General features: G+C 55.7%; 1 non-coding gene across 1 annotated transcript; it reads left to right on the forward strand.

Annotated features, from left to right (window-relative positions):
* Window positions 1–798: 798 nt before the first annotated feature.
* Window positions 799–871, forward strand: TRNAG-ACC. Its single transcript has one exon. It is a non-coding gene; the product is annotated as a tRNA-Gly (tRNA).
* The last annotated feature ends 14,237 nt before the right edge of the window (window positions 872–15,108 follow it).

A 15,108-nucleotide genomic window follows, 5' to 3' on the forward strand; every position in this document is an offset into this window, starting at 1 on the left:
GGTCGCTTCTCTCGCCTTTCCCCCATGAACTGAAGCGCAGCATTAAAGAGATCCAAAGATTAGCCAATGGTATTTTAAAGTGCTAAAATAGCAAGCGATGTCAGTCTCTCATTGGCCATCAGCGACTGAAGATGTGGTTTAATGAGCTGGAGCCTCAAGGCGAGGGTGGCTCTGTCCACTGCCTTCCATTGCGCTGCTGGGCACCAAGTCCCTGGTGGCCAATATGTGACGCTGGGAGAAGAGAGTGGGGTGGCAAGTGGCGGCAGGACTTTTGCCACCAGGGTCTAGCTGCCCAACTTGCTCCTGGTACTGCTGGCCCCCCGTCGCCTGCAGGTAACACAGGAACTAAGGCAGGAATAGGGTGAGGAAGCGAGTAAAGCCGAGCAAGGAAAGCAAAAGTGAATCTTGTCTTCATGGGCCGCTCGCAATGACGTCCTTTTTCTGTGCCACTGCTGACAACAACATCCCAGACAGAAAAGCAGGAGGCCAAAAAGAAACCGAGCAGCTGCTGAAGTAGTTCAGTTGGGAGCGTGCTAGACTGCAGCAGAAAAAGACAGCATGGGATTCTGAAACGAGTTGGCCCACCTGACCTTTCATTCTTCTCTTGCTCTTTGTCAGCAAGGGGAAGAAAAAGAAGCTCTCCCTCAAGCTGGAGTCACAAGGGCGACGTAAGGACGACTTCCTGAGCCCTGGCTCCAGTCCTCTGCTCTGCCAGCTGACCCATCGAAGGGCTGCCACCACTTTCTCCAGGTTTGTCCATCGGTCTGTGCCAGGGTGAGCAAGAGCCAAGCAGCTGGAGGTTCTGTAGTATAGTGGTTATCACATTTGCCTACCACGCAAAAGGTCCCTGGTTCAAAACCAGGCAGAAATATGCTGGCTTCCTTTTGCCAGATTCCCCTTGCTGTTCAGGAAGGCCTCCTCCTTCTCCTATTGGCCTGTCCCTGGGATAACTCCAACCCCTGCATGACAGAGGGTGCTGACAGCAGTGGAGAAAGCACCTTGGCGTCAGGCTGGAGAACCTAGAGGAGTGCGGCGTGTTACCTTTTGGAGGCTTGTGGCTTGGCCTCCTCTGCTGTTGGAGGTTGGCCGGTGGAGGCCGGCTCTTCCTGCTGGCCTCCTCTGCGTGACTTGCCAAAGGAGGAAGTGAGGCAGGAATGGGCAAAAGAGGAAAGTCGAGCTGAGGAAGGCAGGGCAGAAGCTAAGCGCCTCAGTGCGGCTAAGTGGGGTTAGCAGAGCGTTACCATTCGTTCTGCAAAGCCGGGGGAGGTGCAGTTGGCTGCTGGGAGGCAGAATCCTGTGCCTGCATCTTGGCTTCCCAGGGATGGCTCCTTGCAGCCCAGGAGAAGCGGGGTTCTGGGGGGACAGAAAAGCAGCAATGGCGAGGCTGAGTGGGCTCCTTTCTGGCCGAGATGGTGGGTCTGGGAGTTGCCTGTAAGCCATAAGTGGACTTGGTGGAGTGAAAACCACTGCTCCATTCTGGCTGACCTGGGGGAGCCATTGATGACATGGGAGTGGGGACTGTGAGCAAATGGGATCCAGGAAGCCCCAGCCTGCCCCTCCAGGGGCCGAGTTTTCTTCTTCTCTCCTGCCATGGGGAGCCCGGCCTTAAGCCTGCCCAGCATGCATTGCAGCTCGAGCATTAAGCCTTCCTGTGGTATAACCGAACTACAGCCTAGTGTAATAAGGTGTAAAGTTTAGATTGTGAATTTATCTTTAATTTCCATGGTAACTTACTTTGATCTTTTATGCCTACCACTTATAATCCTTAAAACTCCATCTTTCTGTAGTTAATAAATCTGTTTTATGAAACTGGTGTATTTTGCTTGAAGTTCTTGGGAAATCTCAGCTCCATTACAAGGCTGGTTCATGTACTATTCACAGTGAGGGAGGGGTGGACCCTGCGTAATAAACTCACTATTGTGTCATACAGGAGGCCTGTGATACGAAGGGGGTCAGATTAGATGCTCTAATGGTCTCTTCTGGCCATCAAGTCGACTAATTTCTGAAAAACTGAGTGTAGCATTGGGAGCAGTGTCTGATGTTTCCCTGTCTAGCCGGCTTGCTGCCTAGAACGAACGCTCCTTGAGTGGTGTGATCCACAGGGAGTAGCTCAAACCTGCAAAGTGCCTGGCCAGGGGCAGGACATTAGCCCAGCAAGGGAGGGGTGTGGCAGTGACATCACAAAGGCCTTTGGCAGGACCTCAGACTATTGGTCCAAGGTGGTGGGGAGGGGGTGACCTCACAGAGAGATGCTGACATCAGCCAGGCAGGACAGGGGCGAGGGGCCAGGGAAACCTCAGAGACCCCTGTGGCTTTGCTTCAGCAAGTCTCCTTCTCCAGGTCTCTCTCTGAGGACTGAGAGAGTATTTGGGTTCACGGACGTGAGCACCAGGAAGAACCTCTTTTGAGTCTTCTCCTTCCCTTTTAGTGATTTTACTAGAAAACAGCCGTCCCTGTTTAGAAGGTAAGAGCCTCCTGGAGGTGTGAAACCTGTTCAGTCTGATCCATGGGGGTGACAGTTGAATTCTAGGCATGGAAGACATGAGCTTAAGGAGGCAGAACTTTATTCTGCACCTGGGATTTTGTCCCTTAGAATCACTGGGGACATTAGGGTTTGTTCTTTTTGCTTCCCCTCTTCCTCCCTCCTCTTTTTCTCTTGCTTCCTTTGTCCTTTTATCTGTTCTCCTCCCAACACCAGAAAGGTGTGTGTGTGTGTGTGTGCGCGTTGCGGGGGTGTGCTCTGCAGCTCCCACTGGGGGAGGTCCACCCAAAAATATGGGGCTGAAATAGTGCTTGGGCAGTGATCCCCACCAGTGACCTGGGCCATCCTTTGGGCTCTCTGGTGAGAACCCTCAGCCTCCCATCCTCAGTCTCTATCCCTGATTGGCTGAGCAGGGGGTTATTGACAGGGAGGAGACTCAGGTCCTTGTTGGTCTCTTTTAAGACCAAGTAAATAAGTCAGAACCAGTTCTGTGTTTGATGGATTTTGCTGCTTCTCTGCATTAATGGTCTCTGAGCAGTTCACGATTCTCTCTAACCTTGCAGTTCTCCTCAAATACTTGCTGAATAATTACTGTCACTGTTGTTGGTCTGGAGCTCATCAGAGCACTTTATTCTGGTCATTCAATGTCTGAAATTCAAGATCCGATGGTTAGTTTGAAAATCAGGGCTCTTGGGTCCTATTCCCAACTCTGCCACTGGCTGGGTGTGTGACCCAAGACAAGTCAATTCTCCTTTCTCAGCCTTAGCTTCTCCCTCTTTCAAGTAGGGATAATAATGATCCGCTCCTACCTACCTCACAGTGCGTGGAGGCAGGGTCGGCTCTAGGTTTTTTGCCGCCCCAAGCAAAAAAAAATTTTGGCTGCCCCCACCTCAGCCCTGGGGTCCCCCGCCATATGCTCCTGCTGCCTGAGCCCTGGGCTTCCCCCTACCCGCAGCCCCTTGCCACCCCAGCCCTGGGCTCTCCCCCACCCACCCACCCACCCACCCCATGCGAACAACATAGGTTTGTTCTCCCCAGTCCACCCAGGCTGAACTGCTCCCGTTTATACTCCATCTCCAGTCGGAGCATGCCCAGAGAGGGTGAGGGGGTGTGGCCTCTTCAGCCCACATGGCGCAGTTAACCCTAGCAGTGCCAGTGCAGGGTGGATGCACCTCATCACAGACAGCATTTCCCAAGTGTTGGGATTAGCTAGGAGATTTCTTCAGGAGTAACCTCCTGTAGGGACGGGGTCACAAATACCTTGGGAACCAAATACCTGGGCGTTTTCCTAGTTCGGAATGACTTGCTGTGGAATTCTATCCCTGGATCATCTGAGACAATATTGACTTAAACAACTGAACTACCCTGTGACCATGTGCACTTACTTCCGTCAGTTGCACCCATTTGGGGTCTGCTGCTGTTCACCTTTTCAGAGTGGAGATTTAAACATACGACTGTTTCTTTGATAATATGTTCAACAGCTTAGAGTATTCTCTCCTGTTGACTGAACTTTTTGAATTTTCTCCATGTCATCATGCAGAGATAGGGGGAAAAACAAACCTGAAGTTAAAAAATGGTAATTTGTCTGAAATTTCCCAAAACATCTGAGCTACATTCTGTCAAACAAAACTAACATGCAGTTATATGACCAAGGAGCCTGCATGAAAGATAGAAAACCCATATCACAGAGAGGTAGAAGACACTTTCATTTTAATTTAAAGTGAAATTCCAGACTAGGCTACATCTGATGTCTCAGAATCAGGATAAGAAATTCTCCCATGATCCACTGAAACCTGCTTCTCCCAGCGCTTTCTCATGCATCTGACGAAGTGGGTATTCACCCACGAAAGCTCATGCTCCAAAAGTCTGATAGTCTATCAGGTGCCACAGGATTTTTTGCTGCTTTTACAGATCCAGACTAACATGGCTACCCCTCTGATACCTCTCTCATTAGTGTTATTTACAGGAGTTTTAGCACCTTCATAGCGGGAGAAAAAACAGCCGACCTTCCCAGAAGCAGCTTTGCCATTGAGGGAAAAGGGGATTTGAACGGTGCTTGGGATCCATTTGAAATCCCCTTCCAAGTCTGACACTTTCATCGCCTGCCAGACTGACTCTGATTTAGGATCAAAGACGTGTACAAGCACCATTCCCAAGCATGGACAGCCAAGAACATGACCCCACCAGACACGTTGGGAAGCGAAGGAATACGAAGGGGTGAACTGTGCATGGCTCAGGCACAAGGTAACAGTTCTGGGGTGATGGGGAAGGATGGAATGTCTGAGTCGCCCCATCTCCTTCCAGTGTCACAGAGCCTAAAATGACCCTTATTTCCCTGACACTGCTCCAGCTCTTCATCATATTTAAATATATTTTAAATGAGAAAAAAGTCAACAAAATAACTGCTGTTCTGCACAATCCAGGGTAATGTGAGAACAACTGGGAATGAGACAATCTGTCCTCAAAGAGGAACTTGACGTCTCTAACAATAACTTTGCACTGGGAGGAGAAGTATAAATGTGAATCTCCAGGTTTGTTTAGACAAGGAAATGTGACGGTGATTAGGTCATATCAGGAGGAAATGGGCTATGGATAGTCAGTGGGGTTATCTAGCACATGTCTTTACTGCAAGAATAGCTGTCTTATTACATCAGGAAAGTGAACTCAAGCTAGCTAACTCCATGACAACCACAGTGATGAGACCCAGGTAGATTTTATCTCAATGTAGCTGGTTGAAGACACCCCCCATCACCCCCACCTGGGGTGATGACATTCCTGGTAGAAAGGACACCCACTCCCATGACTCGCAGGACAATGGAGTTGATACAAAGGACCACAGGATCCACCCCAAAGACGGGCGAGCTTCAAAAGTGGGCAACTCATGTGTGGGAGCTGAGGGACTACAGTGTGCAAAAGATGCAAACAGCCTTAACACTCACTGCCTGGGAACTGTCAAAAGAATTAAAGAAAAGATCTCCTGACAGCTCTAGAGAAGGTTTTTATGAAGTTTGTCTCCTTTATGGATTCTCTGATGTTTAGAAAGGCCTGAACTATGAGTGAAGCTTTTCCCACACTCGCAGCATTCATAGGGTTTCTCTCCGGTGTGGACTCTGTAATGTGTAACAAGGGTTGAGCTCCGAGAGAAGCTTTTCCCGCACTCACTGCATTCATAGGGTTTCTCTCCCGTGTGGACTCTCTGGTGAGAGATAAGAGAGAAGAGGTGAGTGAAACTTTTCCCGCACTCACTGCATTCATAGGGTCTCTCTCCTGTGTGGATCCTCTGGTGCATAGTAAGGTTTGAGCTCCGAGAGAAGCTTTTTCCACACTCGCAACATTCGTAGGGTCTCTCTCCTGTGTGGACTCTCTGGTGAGAGATAAGGGAGGAGAAGTGACTGAAACTTTTCCCGCACTCACGGCATTCATAAGGTCTCTCTCCTGTGTGGATCCTCTGATGCCTAGTAAGGTTTGAGCTTCGGGTGAAGTTTTTCCCGCACTCACAGCATTCGTAAGGTCGCTCTCCCGTGTGCGTTGTCTGATGAGAGATAAGGGCTGATCTCTGAGTGAAGCTTTTCCTGCACTTGCAGCATTCGTAGGGTCGCTCTTCTGTGTGGATTCTCTGATGAGAGTTAAGGGTATATCGCTGAGTGAAGCTTTTCCCGCACTCACAGCATTCATAGGGTTTGTCTCCTCTGTGTTTTCGCTGATGCCTACTAAGGGCTGAGGTACGATTGAAGCTTTTCCCACACTCACAGCATTTGTAGGGTGTCTCTTTCGTGTGGATTATCTCATGTCGAATAAGGGCTGAGCGGTAATGGAAGTTTTTCCCACACTCACTACACGTAGTCTCTCGCTTTTCCGTGAGGATTTTCTCCTGGGACGTAGTTTCCTTGAGGTCCCTGTGAGTTCCCTGACAATCAATGGGTTCATCCACTCTCTCCTCTGAGTGGTTTCCCTGCTCTCTCTCTGGTCTGTGGTAACTTTCACCAGCTTTTCCCTGCTCATGGGGGCTGGACACACTCCCTTTGGCTCTTCGCAGTAATTCCCCATGCGCTTTGGCGAGCTCAGCATCTTCCTGGTGAGGATTCTGCTCCTCGCTCTCCCTCACCACCCCATCACCTGCTAGAAGAGAGGAGAAATCTCAGAATTGGGGATGGAAAGGCAGAGAACAAACCCAAGTAAGTGCTGGAGAGACAGAAAATAAAAATCAGGGACTGAATTCCCCCAAACTCTTCCCCACAGGGGACAGTGGAGGGGATCAATTCTGCTCCCCACCCAGGACCGGCCTTTGGGGGGGGGGCCGTACGGGTGCCCCACCCAAGGGGGTGCCGGGCGCAGGGTTTGGATTCCCACCTGACCTGCTGCCGAGAGGTCACACCTCTCTGCCACTCCCCTGAGACCCGCCCTGCCCACCGCCCCCGCCTCACTGCCCCTCCCCTGAGACCCGCCCTGCCCACCACCCCCACCTCTCTGCCCCTCCCCTGAGACCCGCCCTGCCCACCGCCCCCACCTCTCTGCCTCTCCCCTGAGACCTGCCTTGCCCACCGCCCCCACCTCTCTGCCCCTCCCCTGAGACCCGCCCTGCCCATCGCCCACCCCTCTCTGCCCCTGCCCTGAGACCCGCCCTGCCCACCCCCCCACCTCTCTGCCCCTCCCCTGAGACCTGCCCTGCCCACCACCCACACCTCTCTGCCCCCTCCCCTAAGACCTGCCCTGCCCACCACCCACACCTCTCTGCCCCTCCCCTGAGACCTGCCCTGCCCACCGCCCCACCTCTCTGCCCCTCCACTGAGACCCGCCCTGCCCACCACCCCCACCTCTCTGCCCCTGCCCTGAGACCCGCCCTGCCCACCACCCCCACCTCTCTGCCCCTCCCCTGAGACCTGCCCTGCCCACCACCCACACCTCTCTGCCCCTCCCCTAAGACCTGCCCTGCCCACCACCCACACCTCTCTGCCCCTGCCCTGAGACCTGCTCTGCCCACCACCCCCACCTCTCTGCCCCCTCCCCCGAGACCTGCCCTGCCCACCACCCACACCTCTCTGCCCCTCCCCTGAGACCCGTCCTGCCCACCACCCCCACCTCTCTGCCCCCTCCCCTGAGACCTGCCCTGCCCACCACCCCCACCTCTCTGCCCCTCCCCTGAGACCTGCCCTGCCCACCACCCCCACCTCTCTGCCCCTCCCCTGAGACCTGCCCTGCCCACCACCCACACCTCTCTGCCCCTCCCCTGAGACCCGCCCTGCCCCCCACCCCCACCTCTCTGCCCCTCCCCTGAGACCTGCCCTGCCCACCGCCCCCACCTCTCTGCCCCTCCCCTGAGACCCGCCCTGCCCGCCGCCCCCACCTCTCTGCCCCTCCCCTGAGACCCACCCTGCCCATCGCCCCCACCTCTCTGAGCCCTCCCCTGAGACCTGCCCTGCCCATCTCCCCCACCTCTCTGCCCCTCCCCTGAGACCTGCCCTGCCCACCGCCCCCACCTCTCTGCCACCCCCCTGAGACCTGCTCAGCCCACCGCCCCCTCCTCTCTGCCCCTCCCCTGAGACCCGCCCTGCCCACCTCCCCCACCTCTCTGCCCCTCCCCTGAGACCTGCCCTGCCCACCACCCCCACCTCTCTGCCCCTCCCCTGAGACCTGCCTTGCCCACCACCCACACCTCTCTGCCCCTCCCCTGAGACCCGCCCCGCCCGCCGCCCCCACCTCTCTGCCCCTCCCCTGAGACCCACCCCGCCCACCACCCCCACCTCTCTGCCCCTCCCCTGAGACCTGCCTTGCCCACCACCCACACCTCTCTGCCCCTCCCCTGAGACCTGCCCTGCCCACCACCCACACCTCTCTGCCCCTCCCCTGAGACCCGCCATTCCCACCACCCCCACCTCTCTGCCCCTCCCCTGAGACCTGCCTTGCCCACCACCCACACCTCTCTGCCCCTCCCCTGAGACCTGCCTTGCCCACCACCCCCACCTCTCTGCCCCTCGCGTGAGACCTGCCTTGCCCACCACCCCCACCTCTCTGCCCCTCCCCTGAGACCTGCCTTGCCCACCACCCCCACCTCTCTGCCCCTCCCCTGAGACCCGCCCTTCCCACCACCCCCACCTCTCTGCCCCTCCCCTGAGACCTGCCTTGCCCACCACCCACCCCTCTCTGCCCCTCCCCTGAGACCTGCCCTGCCCACCACCCCCACCTCTCTGCCCCTCCCCTGAGACCTGCCTTGCCCACCACCCCCACCTCTCTGCCCCTCCCCTGAGACCTGCCTTGCCCACCACCCCCACCTCTCTGCCCCTCCCCTGAGACCTGCCCTGCCCACCACCCACACCTCTCTGCCCCTCCCCTGAGACCCGCCCTGCCCACCGCCCCCACCTCTCTGCCCTCCCCTGAGACCTGCCCTGCCCACCGCCCCCACCTCTCTGCCCCCCCTGAGACCCGCCCTGCCCACCGCCCCCACCTCTCTGCCCGTCCCCTGAGACCCGCCCTGCCCACCCCCCCCCCCACTCTGCCCCTCCCTGAGACCCACCCTGCCCACCACCCACACCTCTCTGCCCCGCCCTGAGACCCGCCCTGCCCACCACCCACACCTCTCTGCCCCTCCCCTGAGACCCGCCCTGCCCACCGCCCCCACCTCTCTGCCCCTCCCCTGAGACCTGCTCTGCCCACCCCCCCCACCTCTCTGCCACTGCCCTGAGACCCGCCCTGCCCACCTCCCACACCTCTCTGCCCCTCCCCTGAGACCCGCCCTGCCCACCACCCACACCTCTCTGCCCCTGCCCTGAGACCCGCCCTGCCCACCGCTCACACCTCTCTGCCCCTGCCCTGAGACCTGCCTTGCCCACCACCCACACCTCTCTGCCCCTCCCCTGCCCAGCCAGCCCACCGCTTGCACCTCTCGGCTCCCCCCCAGAGACCCGCTGTGCCCACCTCTTTCTTCATGCTGCATTGTTATTCCATGACACATCAGGGATGGAATAAAAAGTTGAGTTTACTCCAGGGTGAGGAAAGAAAGGAGCCACCAACCCCCTGGCAAAGCTCAGTGCCCCAGAGAAAACCTGCCCCCTGCTATCGCAATCACTGATGTGCTGGGGATATGGCGGGAAAGAGACTGTCTGAATTAAGGCAGGATTAATCAAGACAGGAAAGGGTCAACAATCCTCAGCAACGTCATTAACCACAAACATATTCTCATCATACTCCAGCCAGAAGGGAAATGGGCAGGAATTCTTGCTGTTCAGCCATGGACACACACACAGCAGTGAGTGTGGTGTGGAAGCTGGTCTGGTTAAACAATTGGAAATGATCACTCAGTGAGATCAGAACTAGAGTGTAGTGAGAAAACTGCATAAAGCAAGTAGTTGTGGCTGAGTGATTAAGGTGATAGACTAGAAATCCAGGTGGCTCCCTGCTCAGGGTTGAGTCCTGTCAACTATGGAGGAACTTGTGGTTCTTTAAATTTAACAATTTAGTTTCAGTGGCTGAGCATCCTTGGTGTCAACAGGAGCTAGGTCTTGCCTCACTCTCAGGCTGTGTCTACACAACAGAGTTATGCGGCTTTACTTACAGCATTTTAATTAAACTGCTGTTGCGTATCCACACTATGCGGCTTGTGTCACCAGAGCACATCCACGCTAGCAACTCTTGGATCGCACAGAGAGCAGTGCATTGTGGGTAGCCATCCCACTGTGCAGCTGGCTGCAGGGTGCTTTGGGAGGGGTTTGCAATGTCTCATCGGCTGGTACAGCATCACATCCTACTACATTGACAGCTGCTTTTCACCTGAAGTGTGTGTGGCGGGGCAGAGACTGTGTGTGTGGGGGGAGAGGGAGTGTGTGTGTTAGAGAAGAGTGAGCGTGTCGGCGCTGTCTCTACGTTCAGACAGCTGCTGGAAGCAACCAGTCCTGAGGCAGGGGGAGGGGGACAGCACCGATATCAGCCCCCGCTTCCCTCACTGGCTCGACACAGCACAGCAGTCTCTGTCACACACACACATGCTGCTACCTGCCTGGCTCGGTGGCAGGGGTGCTGGCTCACGGGTGTTTAGAGAGCCATGGCCCCACCACTTTTTACAAGCCGTAAGGATGAATGACAGAAGGGTGGACAGAGTGGAGTCTTGGGGGGAAGAGGGGTTCTGTGGGGGTGGCCTTGGGGGAGGGGTAGGATGAGGCGTCAGGGAGAAGGGGTGGAGTGAGGGTGGGGCCTTAGGGAAGGGGTGTCATGGTGGCACCACAGTTCGGATGCCAGTGGCCCCCCTCCCCCCCACTGTAAGGAAGCTTCCGCCACCTGCTCTGTGTTCGCAGTGCGGGAGAGAGCAGCATCCACGGCAGTGATTTGCAGCAGGCTCAGCTGTCAGAACTTCCCGGAGCGATGAAAGGGGAGAGGCCGATGTCTCTGTAGCAGGAATGCAGGGCAGGCGAGTTCACGGCGGGCATTGTGGGATACTGGAGGAGGCCAGTTATGGTGATATAATGAACAGCAGCGTCTACACTGACACTCTGTCACTTTAAGTTTGCTGCAAAAAGCTCTAGGCTTCTCGTCGAGGTGATTTTATTTTGTCACCAAAACAGAGCAGTTTTGTCGCCAGACGTGGCATTGCAGTGTGTGCACCAGCCACAAGCTGCCGACCGAGGGAGCGTTGTGTGTTTTTCACACACCTGAGCAATATAATTCTGCTGAAATAACTTTGTAGTGCAGACCTGGACAAAGATTCACACACACACACACACACACAGCTTGCAAGGAAAACCTCACCTGCTCCTCTGCTTTGAAGAATCCAAACACAAGCAAAGCTTGTCAGGCCCCGGTGGGGATGGCAGGGAGTCAGGTTTGGGCAGACATGACACCTTAATCATAGGCAGGCACCAGGGCCGGCTTTAGGAAGTGCGGGGCCCAATTCGAACATTTTTGGCGGGGCCCTGGCAGGGATGACTAAAAAAAAAAAGCCTTTCATTTCTTCCTTCTATTATTTACTTTCCATAACTATATAAATAATAAAATTATATATTATGTACATTGATTCATATATGCTGTTGATTGGTTATTAATGACGGCCGTTTCACATGTGTGGGTCACCGCCAATCCCTGGGGGTGTGCACATGTGTGGGTCCCAGCTGCTCCCTGCCCTCCCTCATTGAAGCAGGTGTGCAGGGTTACTGCCCTGGGAACTGCAGGGCAGCAGTGGACATGGGGCTGGTTGGAGGCAGGGCAGGGGCTGACTGGAGGTAGGGTCTGGCTGTAGGCAAGGCAAGGAGTGTGGGGCTGGCTGGAGACGGGGATGTGGGGTGGGCTGGCTGGCTTCAGGCAGGGCCGCAGGGGAGTGCAGCAGGGGTTGTCAGGGCTGGAGACAGAGGATTGTGGGACTGGCTGGCTTCAGGCAGGGGGGTGCAGCAGGGGTTGGCTGGAGACAGAGCAGGGGGTGCAGGGCTGGGTGCGGGCAGGGGTGTGTGTAGGGCTGGCTGGCTTTGGGCAGGACCACAGGGGTGTGTGGCAGGGGTTGGCTGGAGACAGGGCAGGGGGTTTGGCAGGGGCTGGCTGTGGGCACAGGGTGCAGAGCTGGCTGCAGGCATTGGGGGGCAGAGCTGGTGCAGGCAGGGCAAGGCAAGGGCTGCAGCAGAGGCAGCTGGAGCCCTGGCCCTTTAAATAGCCCCCAAGACCCCCTCTATCCCAGGGCTCTGGGGGCTATTTAAAGGGCCCGGGGCTCCCCTGCTTCTACCCCACCTCAGACCTTTTAAATAGCCGCGGGAGCCCTGATGAATGCATAGGGGCAATGGGGCTCTGGCGGCTATTTAAAGGACCGGGGTGGCAGAGATAGCTGGAGCCCCAGCCCTTTAAATAATCCCCGGAGCCCCCCACTACCCCAGGGCACCAACTGGGAGAGCGGGGCTGTAGGGTAGGGCTTGCCGCACTGCGGCCGAAGCTCCAGCCGGGGCCGCGGGGCTTGCCGCACTCCGGCTGGAGCTCCAGCTGGGGCCGCAGGGCTTGCCACGCTCCGGCCGGAGCTGCAGCCGGGGCCGCGGGGCTTGCCGCGCTCCGGCCGGAGCTGCAGCTGGGAGAGCGAGGCTGTGGGGCAGCCGCTCTCCCGCCTGCGCTTTGGTCAGGGGAGCGGGGCCACAGAAAACCCCGGAGCAGAGAGACGGCAGCTGGAGTAAGTAAAAAAAAAAAATTAAAAAGGCGCCAAAGGTGCGGGGCCCTCTTAGGCGCGGGGCCCGATTCCCAGGAATCGGGCGAATCGGCTTAAAGCTGGCCCTGGCAGGCACCATGGCATAGCTGATTAAAGCACCTGTTTTGTAAACAGGAGATCCTGGGTTCAACTCCCAGTGGTGCCTTATTGACTGGTTGTTGGAGCACCTGGTATTGGCTACTGTCAGAAGACAAAATAAGGAGCTAGAGGGACCTTTGGTCTAGCACAGGGTGGCTGTTTTTATGGTTTAAATTACACTCACAGGCACTGATAACAGAGTTACTGAAAGTTTGGGAGTTAGGAGCTGGTACATGAGTGTTCTAAGCCCCTCGCAGACGACCCCCTCCCTCTGGGACGGGGCAGGTCTGGGCTCTCACCCAAATGCTCATTGTGGCTGCCAGAATCTGTGAGCAGCTCATTTAGTTTGCACCGAGGGTTGAGTCCTGCTTTGTGCACCGCGTGTGAGAATGAAAATCCTAAACCGCCCTTTGAAATAACAAATGCAGCAGGATGTGTTATTGTCCCTGTCCCAAAGCAGACAGACCAATGGAGAAATGCCATTGAGTCCAGGGTAATACTCCACTGCCATTTTACCTTTTTCACTTGCTAAACTCCCTCCCAACCTTGGGGGGTCCCAGAGCCCGGTATTGAGCCTGAGCTGAGATGTCTACACTGCAAATTTACCACCCCACGGCCCTAGCCTGGGAGCCTGCACTGGCACGGGGCAGCCGTGGGTGTTTCATTGCAGTGTGGACATAGCCTAGCATTATGTCTACACTGCCATTAACACACCCAAGTTACTATTCTCAAACCCTGGGTCAGTTGATTCAGGCTTGTGGGGCTTGTGCTGCAGGGTTATAAAATTACGGTGTAGACACTTGGGCTTGAGCCCAGCCTCCGAGACACCACGAGGGGTGAGGGTCTCCGAGCCTGGGCTCCAGTCTGAGCCCCAGGAGCCCAAATCAGATCATCCAGGCCAGCCGGGCCAGGGGGATTTTATCACAGTATAGATGCCCTCTCAGGGTATGTCTACACTGCAATGTAAGCCCAGGGTTAGCAGAAGTCATGTCAGCAGCCCCAAAACATAAACATAAACCACGAGGGAAAGACCCACCTCCCCCAAATAAGCTGGGCAGTGTCCTTCTCCCTACGGTTCATCAGTCCAGCAACCAAAAGTCCTTTAACATGAGCCATCCCCGCTCTGCACCCCACTCACAGCTGTTGTCCTTAGTCAGTGCAAGCCCAGAGGTGCCTCTGTAGAGTTCACCTGCCATCCTGGGTGGAAAAGGGGGAAATAAGAAGGCACCGTACTCACTATGTTGTCTAGGGACTCACTCATCCCTCCACAGCCCCCCTGTCCTGACGTGGGTCTGACACCTACATTTTAGTATTGGGACCCAGACCCTGGCCCACTTGGCTTTGGGACCCCTGTCCCCTGCCTAGCAGGTGCTATTGAATTGAGGGTGAGTCCCTCAATCAGGGTCTGCCAAGCACAGTTGTGCTGCCCTCGAGTCACACAACAAGGATAACAACCCTTTATTTCTCCTGCCCCTATAACATGGAGACTGGGAATGCAACACCAGCCACAAGTGATCATTTCCGCAAGCAACCCAACCTACTTTCAACATACTGTAAAATCCACATGCAGCCTCATACATGAACCCTTGCAAGAAAATCTTCCTGAGGGGGTGTGAAGCACCTGCTGCTGGAGGGAAGGAGGGAGCTGTGGGTTGGGATTGAGGAGCAGCGTGAGGAGGGGCCTGTGGGTTGGGATTGAGGAGCAGCGTGAGGAGGGGCCTGTGGGTTTGGATTGAGGGGCACTGGGAATACGAGGGGGCTGTGGGTTGGGATTGAGGAGCACTGGGAATAGGAGGGGGCTGTGGGTTGGGACAGAGGAGAAGGGTGAAGAGGAGCAGGCTCCGGTTGGGAGTGAGGAGCAGTGAGAATAGGAGGGACTGAGGGTTGGGATTGAGGGGCACTGGGAAAAGAGGCGACATGGGTTTAGGCTGAAGAACATCTTCATTTGGGGATCCAGCAGGACAGGGGAAGGCAGCAGGTGATTCTAATTCCTTAGGGATATTCTGTGTGTGTGTGTGCAGGGAAGGAACATGTTCTATGCCCAGAGGCCTTTATTCCTCCAGGCTGCAAGGACAGAGGGGCTATCAGGAAGTTGCCCCTTCAAACCCACACACAAAAAGGCCCTTCTGAGGAAAGGGAAAATCCTGCAGAGAAAAAGAGGACTCCAGCAAGAAAGTGTAAGATCTTGGGAAGTAGTTTATCACCTGACCAGGGACTTGAACCCTGGACTCTCAGATTAAAAGTCTGATGTGCTGCCAACTGAGCTAGCCAGGCTTACAAAGCAAAAGAGGAAATTGGTGCAGAGGACAAACTAGTCAAGAAAACAAGAGCAAGAAACAATACGGGAAACCTGCTGCTCTCTCTGGCCTGGTCAGGGGGCTGT

The sequence above is a fragment of the Mauremys mutica genome, unplaced genomic scaffold (genome assembly GCF_020497125.1).
Source record: "Mauremys mutica isolate MM-2020 ecotype Southern unplaced genomic scaffold, ASM2049712v1 Super-Scaffold_100286, whole genome shotgun sequence".
Classification (NCBI taxonomy): domain Eukaryota; kingdom Metazoa; phylum Chordata; order Testudines; family Geoemydidae; genus Mauremys; species Mauremys mutica.